The sequence below is a fragment of the Marmota flaviventris genome, chromosome 1, assembly GCF_047511675.1.
Source record: "Marmota flaviventris isolate mMarFla1 chromosome 1, mMarFla1.hap1, whole genome shotgun sequence".
Taxonomy (NCBI): Eukaryota; Metazoa; Chordata; class Mammalia; order Rodentia; family Sciuridae; genus Marmota; species Marmota flaviventris.
Genome location: NC_092498.1, coordinates 24,536,642 through 24,545,476, shown reverse-complemented (window position 1 = coordinate 24,545,476; position 8,835 = coordinate 24,536,642).

Sequence of the window (8,835 nt, the reverse complement as noted above, 5' to 3'; positions counted from 1 at the left end):
ATGAATACCTCCATTCCCTCTTGGTGGTCCTGGTGGCACACACCTATAATCCCAGAGGCTGAGGCAGGAGGATGGAGAGTTCAAAGCCAGCCTCAGCAAAAGTGAGGCACTAAGCAACTCAGTGAGGCCCTGTTTCTAAATAAGACACAAAACAGGGTGGGGATGTGGCTCATTGGCTGACTGCCCCTGAGTTCAATCCCTGGTTACCCACCCCCCACACACAAAAAAGGAAATAAGTTCATGGTAATTAGATATTCCAAATTGCCATAGATAAAGCACTTCATGGAGGGCATAAATTAAGGATTAACAATGTCCTAGAACCCAGATGAGAAATTAAACCTCCAGAATCTTCTCACTCCATGCCAGGAAACTGGTAAATCAATCAGATAAATAAATGAGCATAGAAATTTCAGAAATATTTTTGAACATCTGTGTCTACTGTCTAATTAATAGAAAGAAACAGTGACAAGGGCAATCACCAATAAAAATTATTAGGCAAATGGATTGTAGTTTGGAAAATAAAAATCACACTGTCATAGCTCTGAGGAGATGGAGAGGACCACTTTCTGGATTATCCACCCAACTCACAATGATTCTTCTTTAGAAATAAGTCCCCCAACCCCCAAGCCATAGGGGTGAATGGCAAAGAGTCACATTTGTACAATAAAATCTGGTCCCCTAAGACATAGCTGATTGGTTCAGGCTAGGGCACTGTATTTGTTTCCTAAGGCTGCCATAACAAAGTTCCATAAACCAGGTGGCTTAAAACAGAAACATATTGCCTCCCAGTTTTGGAGACCAGAAGTCTGAAATCAAGGTGTTGGCAGGTCCTGCTCCCTCTGAAGCCTCAAAGGAAGTATCCTCCTTTGCCTTATGCAGGTTCTGGTGGCCTTAGGCATTCCTTGGATGGTGGCAGTGTAACTGTGAACTCTCTTCACGTTCATATGCTATCTTTCTCTTCTTATATGGACCCCTGTCATTGGGATAAAAGCCCACCCTACTCCAGTATGTCTTCATCATATCTGATTACATCTGCAGCAACACTACCTCCAAATAAGGTTACATTCTGAGTTGGTGGGGGGTGTTAGGGTTTTTTTGTCTTTTTTGGGAGAACACAATTCAACCCAAAACAGGCATGTAGCCTATTGTGCCCAAGTTGCTTCCCTGGGACTTTGGAATTGAAAATAAGATTTTATTCACCATAGGAAACTAAGTTCAGCCCTCTTTGACTTCATGAACTAATAGTAAAAAAGGTCAGTTTACAGAAAGAGAAGAATGAAACAGAGTGGCGGTGAGGTAGGGAGGTGGGATTCAAAGAGAAAGACAGAGGAAGAATCCTCCAGGAAGCAGTTTTCCTATGTGGTCCTGAACCTTTTCTGCTGTTCCAGTACTTTCCTGCCATGGCCTCCCTGGGATACCCTGTGTGCTCACAGTAAGCCTGTTTTGTTTGCCTAAAGAGGCTCAACTTGGTTTCTTTTACTTATAAGCAAAGATAGTAGAAAAGCCAGAATCAGAGTAAAATGTTGCATTTGTTTTCTGTTGATGCTATAAAAGATTTGGTTGCATAAGACAACCAAACATACAGTTCTAGAGGTCAGAAGTCTGATAAGGGTCTTACTGGGTAAAAATCGAGGTGTTGACAGGGCTGCATTTCTTTCTGGGGGTTCCAGGAGAGAATCTGTTGCCTTGTGTTTCAAATTTCTTGAGGTCACCTGCATTCCTTCGTTGGTGGTCCCCTTCCTCCATATTTGAAGTCAGCAATGGCGGGCCAAGTCCTTCTCACAATACCATCTTCCTGGTTCTCTGCAGCTAGGAAAGGTTTTCCCACTGTTAAGGACTCATGTGGTTACACTGGGGCCATCTGCCTAACTAGGCCACTTTCCCCACCTCAAGGTAATGGTGGTGGTGGTGGTTTTGCAGCACTAGGGATTGAACGCAGGAATGCTCTATCTCTGAGTTACATCCCCAGCTCTTTTTTAAAAATTTGAGACCCGGGGGCTGGGGATGTGGCTCAAGCGGTAGCGCGCTCCCCTGGCATGCGCGTAGCGCTGCGTTCCATCCTCAGGACCACATACAAATAAAGATGTTGTGTCCGCTGAAAACTAAAAAATAAATATTAAAAAAAATTTTTGAGACACAGGTTCACTAAGTTACCAAGGTTGACCTTGAATTTTTAATCCTCCTGCCTCGGCCTCCTGAGTTAATGGGATTATAGGCCCACTAGGCTCAATGTTTGTTTGTTTGGTTTATTTAGTACTGGGGATTGAGCCCAGGAGTGAGATATACCCCCATTTACTTATTTATTTATTTAAGGCAGGGTCTCGCTATGTTGCTCAGGCTGGCCTGAAACTTGCTATCCTCCTGCCTCAGTTTCCCAAATTGCTGGGATTACAGGTATGTGCACCATGTTTCAAGTTTCATAATTTAATCACGTCTATCTGCAAAGTCCCTTTTATCATGTGAAGTAACACGATCTCAGGTTCTGAGGATTAGGATATAGAAATCTTTCAAACTCATTATTTTGTCAGCCACAAATGTACAATAAAATATATCATGACCATTTGTAGTAAGATAGATGGCTGAAAATTTAATGGTCTTTGTTTCTTTTCCTTCAAAATTGCATCACTTCATTGGAACAACTCATGCTGAAGCCTTGGCGTGCTGAAGTTCTTTTTGAGGAACACAGGGTCAACTCTGTTAGATTCAAGGACCTTTATTTAGCTGCCTTCTCAGAGTTGAAGTTTTAACCATCCCGGAAAGACACTAAATGAAGACATACTCCCGAAAGACCCAGTGGCAGCCAGGGAGGAGTGAACTAAATGGGATGAAACGCGTATTCCTCAACAAAGAATTGCATTTACTGAAATGTAATTGCCAAAACAAACAAACAAAAAAAGGCAATTTTAAAAGAAATTTAGATCTCTTCTGAACTGAGAGTCTGGGATAGATTTTTTTTTTTTTTTGGATACTGGGGATTTAACCTAGGGGCACTTTACCACTGAGCCATATCCCCAGCCTTTTTTGTTTTTTATTTTGAGATAGGGTATCACTGAGTTGCTGAGGCCTTGCTAATAGCTGAGGCTGGCCTCAAACTTTCTATCCTCCTGCCTCAGCCTCCCAAGTTGCTGGGATGGGGTAGATATCTTGATAAAGGTTTTGTTTCTGTCAGCGTCTGTAAAGTTTAAATGAAATGGACACCTACAGGAAACAAAGTAAACCTTTGCATTCTCTCAACAAATGCAATGGGTCAGGTGACATTTTTACACTGAGAGAGAATATACTGAATTCCTGCCCTCCCAAATTCACACTGCCTGGAGAAGACAGATTTATACAACTATGCTATGTTGGATACATTATGCATACTGTAAAGTCAGCTAGAGATGTAGGCTATGAACAAAAAGCCAAAAGAGTATGGAGTGTTATTCTGAATGAGACATTTCCTAAAAATGCTTTTTTTTAAAAAAAGAAAATTATTATTATTATTATTATTATTATTATTATTATTATTATTATTTAGTACCAGAGATTGAATCCAGGGACAGTCAACCACTGAGCCACATCCCCAGCCCTATTTTGTATTTTATTTAGAGACATGGTCTTACTGAGTTGCTTAGTACCTCACTTTTGCAGAGGCTGGCTTTGAAATCGTGATCCTGCCACCTCAGCCTCTTGAGCCACTGGGATTACAGGCGTGTGCCACTGTGCCTGGCCATTTTTTATTTTGAAATTACTATAGACTTACAGGGGGGCTGCAAAGAAATACCCAGGAAAGGTCCCACAAACCTTTCCCTATTCTCTCCTATTGTTAGCATCTTAGACAATTATAGTACAAATACCAAAATCAAGGAATTCACCTGGTAAAATACACAGAGCTTATTCATATTTTACCAATTATACATGCATTTATTTGCATATGAGTGCATGGCTTTATGTAATTTTTTCAGGTGGGAATGCTTGCATAATCACCCACTACAATCAAGGTACTCAACTGTGTAAGTAAATTATATCTCCACACAACTGTTTAAAAAAAAATGTACTCAGGTTGGAGATGTAGCTCAGTGGGAGAGCACTTGCCTAGCATGCAGGAGGCCCTGGATTCGATCCCCAGCACTACAAAAAAATCCCACAAAAAACAATAATCAAAAAACTCAACGGTGCCATTATCACAAGATACACTGGTGTTATCACTCTATGACCACACCCACCCCTGGCTGCCATCACTAACCTCCGGCAACCACTAATCTGTTCTTCATCTCTATAATTATGTTATTTCACGAATATTACAGAGATGGAATCGGGAAGTAGGTATCCCTTTTTTACCAAGCTTTTTTTTTTTTTTCAGTCTAGCATAATTCCTTTGAGATTCATCCAAGTTGTTACGTGTATCAATAGTGAGTACCTTTTTATCTCTGAGTAGTATTCCATGATATGGATGAGCCATAGTTTGTTTAACCACTCACCCATTAAAGGATATTTGGTTAGTTTCCAGTTTGGAGCTATTACAAATAAAACTACTATGAACATTTGTGTACAAGTTCCTGCATGAAAATAAATCTTCATTTCTCTTGGATAAATGCCCAGGAGTGTGATTTCTGGGTCATATGGTAAGCGTATGTATGTTTGTTTTTTTGTGATTTTTTTTCCAGAAACTGACAAACTCTTTTCCAGAATGGCTGCATCATTTTATGTTCCGCAGCAAGGCTGGAGTGATCCAGTTTCTCTGCAGCCTTGCCAGCATTTGGGATTAATCACTAACGTGTGTGTGTGTGTGTGTGTGTGTGTGTGTGTGGTGTGTGTGTGTGTTTTGCTGGAGATCCAAGCCAGGGTATATGCATGCTAAGCAGGCACTCCACCACTGAGCTATACCCTCAACCCAGTTTTAGCCATTTTAATAAGTATATGGTGTTATCTCATTGTTGCTTTATTTGCATTTCTTTAATGGTTAACTGCATAGGATATCTTCTTATGTGTTTATTTGACATCTATATATTATCCTTTTCCTTTTTTTCTTTTTCCTTCCTGCCTTTCTTTCTTTCCCTTTTAAAGATGGGACCTCACTTTATTGCCCAGGCTGGTCTCAAACTCATAGGCTCAAGTGATTCTCCCACTTGAGCCTCCCAAGTAGCTGGGACTATAGGCACACACTATTCTCTTTGATGAGATGTCTGTGCTTGTCTTTTGCCCATTTTCTAATTGCATTGTTTGGTTTTTTAAATGCTGTCTTGCAAGATATACACACACACACACACACACCAAATACAAAGCCTTTTTTGAACATACAGTTTGCAAATATCTTCTCCCAATATGCAATTTATCTTTTTTAAAATTAATTTGTGTAGGGGTGGGGGGGTATGGAGATTAGACCCAAGTCCTCACACATGCTAGGCAAATGCTCTACCACTGGTCTACAAAACCAGCTCTCCTTTCATTATTTTTCAGAGCAAAAGTTTTTTTTAATTCTGATGTTGTCCAACACATCAATACATCAATATTCTCTCTTCTATTTGGTGCTTTTGGTGTCATGTCTAAGAACTCTCTGACTAGTATAAGTTTTGATGGTTTCTTCCCATGTTGTTTTCTAAGATTTTTATAATTTTAAATTTGCATTTACATCCATGATTTGTTTTGAGTTAGTTTTTATTTAAGGTATGAGGTTCAGGTTGAGTTTCTTTTTTCTTTTTCCCCATCACTATTTATTGAAAAAAATTGCCCCCCCCCCCTTTTTTTTGATTTTTAAAAAAATATTTATTTTTTAGTTGTATTTGGACACAATACCTTTATTTTATTTATTTATTTTTATATAGTGCTGAGGATCGAACCCAGGGCCTCACACGTGCTAGGCAAATGCTCTACCGCTGATCCACAATCCCAGCCCTTTTTTAGATTTTTTATTTGTTCTAATTAGTTATACATGACAGAAGAATGTATTTTGATACATCACACATAAATGGAGTATCACTTCTCATTCTTCTGGTTGTACATGAAGTGGAATCACACTGGTCGTATAATCATATATGTACATAGGGTAATAATGTCCAATTCATTCTACTATCCTTCCTACCTTCATTCCTCCTTCCCTCCCTTTACTCTCCTCTGCCTAGTCCAAAGTACTTCTAATTTTCCAGAGCCCTGCTACCCCCACTTATTTTGAATTAGCATCTGAGTATCAGAGAAAACATTCAGCCTTTGGTTTTTTGGGATTGGCTTATTTCACTTAGCATGTTATTCTCCAGCTCCATCCATTTACCTGCAAATGCCATAATTTCATTCTTCTTTAGGGCGGAGTAACATTTCATTGCATATATATAGCACATTTTCTTTATTCACTCATCTATTGAAGGGCATCTGGGTTGGTTTAATAGTTTGGCTATTGTGAATTGAGCTTCTATAAACATTGATGTGGCTGTGCCACTGTAGTATGCTGATTTTAAGTCCTGTGGGTGTAAACTGAGGAGCAGGATAGCTGGGTCAAATGGTGGTTCCATTCCAAGTTTTCCAAGGAATCACCATACTGTTTTCCATAATGGTTGCATCAATTTGCAGTCCCACCAGCAGTGTATGAGTGAACATTTTCCCCCACATCCCTCACCAACATTTATTGTTGCCTGCATTCTTAATAATTGCCATTTTGACTGGAGTGAGATTAAAATCTTAGAGTAGTTTTGATTTGCATTTCTCTAATTACTATGGATATTGAACATTTTTTTTCATATATTTATTGATCAATTGTATTTCCTTCTTCTGTGAAGCGTCTGTTCAGTTCCTTAGCCCATTTATTGATTGGGTTATTTGATTTTTGGTGCTAAGTTTTTTGAGTTCTTTATATATGCCGGAGATTAATGCTCTATTTGAGGTGCATGTGATAAAGATTTTCTCCCATTCTGTAGACCCCTTCTTTGTGTTATTGATTGTTTCCTTTGCTGAGAAGAAGCTTTTTAGTTTGAATCCATCCATTTATTGATTCTTGCTTTTACTTCTTGCACTTTAGGAATCTTGTTAAGGAAGTCTTTTCCTAGATCAACATGGCAAAGGTTTGGGCCTACTTTTTCTTCTATTAGGTGCAGGAGCTCTGTTCTAGTACCTAACTCTTTGATCCACTTTCAGCTGAGTTTTGTGAAGGATGAGAGATAGGGGTTTAATTTCATTTTGTTACATATGGATTTACAGTTTTTCCAGCACCATTTGTTGAAAAGTCTATCTTTTCTCCAATGAATGTTTTTGGTGCCTTTGTCTAGTATGAGATAATTATATTTATGTGGGTTTGTCTTTGTGTCTTCTATTCTGAACCATTTGTCTACATGTCTGTTTTCATGCCAATCCCATGCTGTTTTTGTTACTATTGCTCTGTAGTATAATTTAAGGTCTAGTATTGTGATGCCTTCTGCTTCACTAGTCTTGCTAATGATTGTTTTGGCTATTTTTGGTCTCTTATTTTTCCAAATGAATTTAATGATGGCTTTTTCTATTTCTATGAAAAATGTCATTGGGATATTGGGATTTTAGTAGGAATTGAATTAAATCTATTTAACACTTTTGGTAGTGAAGCCAAAATTAGACAAGCAGTTGATGAATCCAGGCTAATTCCATTTTAAGATTGGGAGCCATCTCATCACAAAGTCATGAAAAGTTTATTTCTGTTTTACTATAAATTATTGTGATTTCTAAACTTGCTTGATATGCCTGCCCATGCCTTTAACTCACCCATGCCTGGCTCTCCCTGACCAAACAACAACCCTCTCTGAAACCCTAATGGCGCCTCATAAATTCTGATGTTGGGATCTAAATTTATTCCCTAAGTGCTGAACCATTTAGATTTACTACCTGCCTTTGTATTATGCATGTCAAAATCCTATTATCTGTAAGTTCTCAGGACACCCCTCTTTTTGCAACTTTTTGTTCTATAAAACTGAGCTCCTAGAGAGCTGGGGTACTGTCTTCTATTCCCATGGATTTCGGGAGAGACAGTCCCCGCCAGTTGGAATTACAAGCTTGTTTTGATTTGATTTAAATTGAAGTCAGTGGTCTTTTCTTTGCATCCTGGTTTGACACAGTCAGCATAGATAGGTAAATCCAGTCCAGTCAGATTGAGTCAGGCCAACTTTGAGACTGTCCCCTGAGGGATTGAAATGTTAATTCCTTCAGAGCCCTTCCTCCACCCTTATCAAGGAATTGTCCCTCCCTAGAGGGAGCTATAAGGTTGTTAATGCGTCCTTGGCTACTCCATCCAGCCCTTATCCCTTCAGCCCACCTGTTTCCCACCTTTGGGCCGTCCCACCAAGCATTTCTGGGCCTAGTCCTGGGCCTAGTCATCTATGCAGGAAGGAGAAAGATAGGGGGGAAAAGACAGAAGAAACAAAGGAAGCCTAGGACATATAAAAAGGGCAGAACACCTTGCTTCTTGGGATACCAGGATACCATCTATGGCCCCCTTCTCCCTCCCGGGAGAAGCCTATGGTAACTCTTTTTAAATAAACCCTGCTTTATGTGTTTGCCTCAACATGCTTCTCCTTCAACATTTGAGGGAACAGAACTCGTCACTAGTAACCAGCAGTATCAGCAGTATGGCCAAAATTGTCAAAATTAATATTTTGACTATTAATTCTGCATACCTAAGAGCATGGGAGAAGATGGAAAGATCTCCCATGCTCTTGGGTATGCAAAATTAATATTGTCAAAATATTAATTTTCATTGTAGAGGTCTTTCACCTTTGATTTCCAAATGTGTGGGGTTTTGTTTGTTTGTTTTGAGGCTATTGTGAATGGGGTAGTTTTCTTAATTTCTCTTTTACTGGATTCATTACAGATGCATAGGAGCACATTTGATTTCTGGGTATT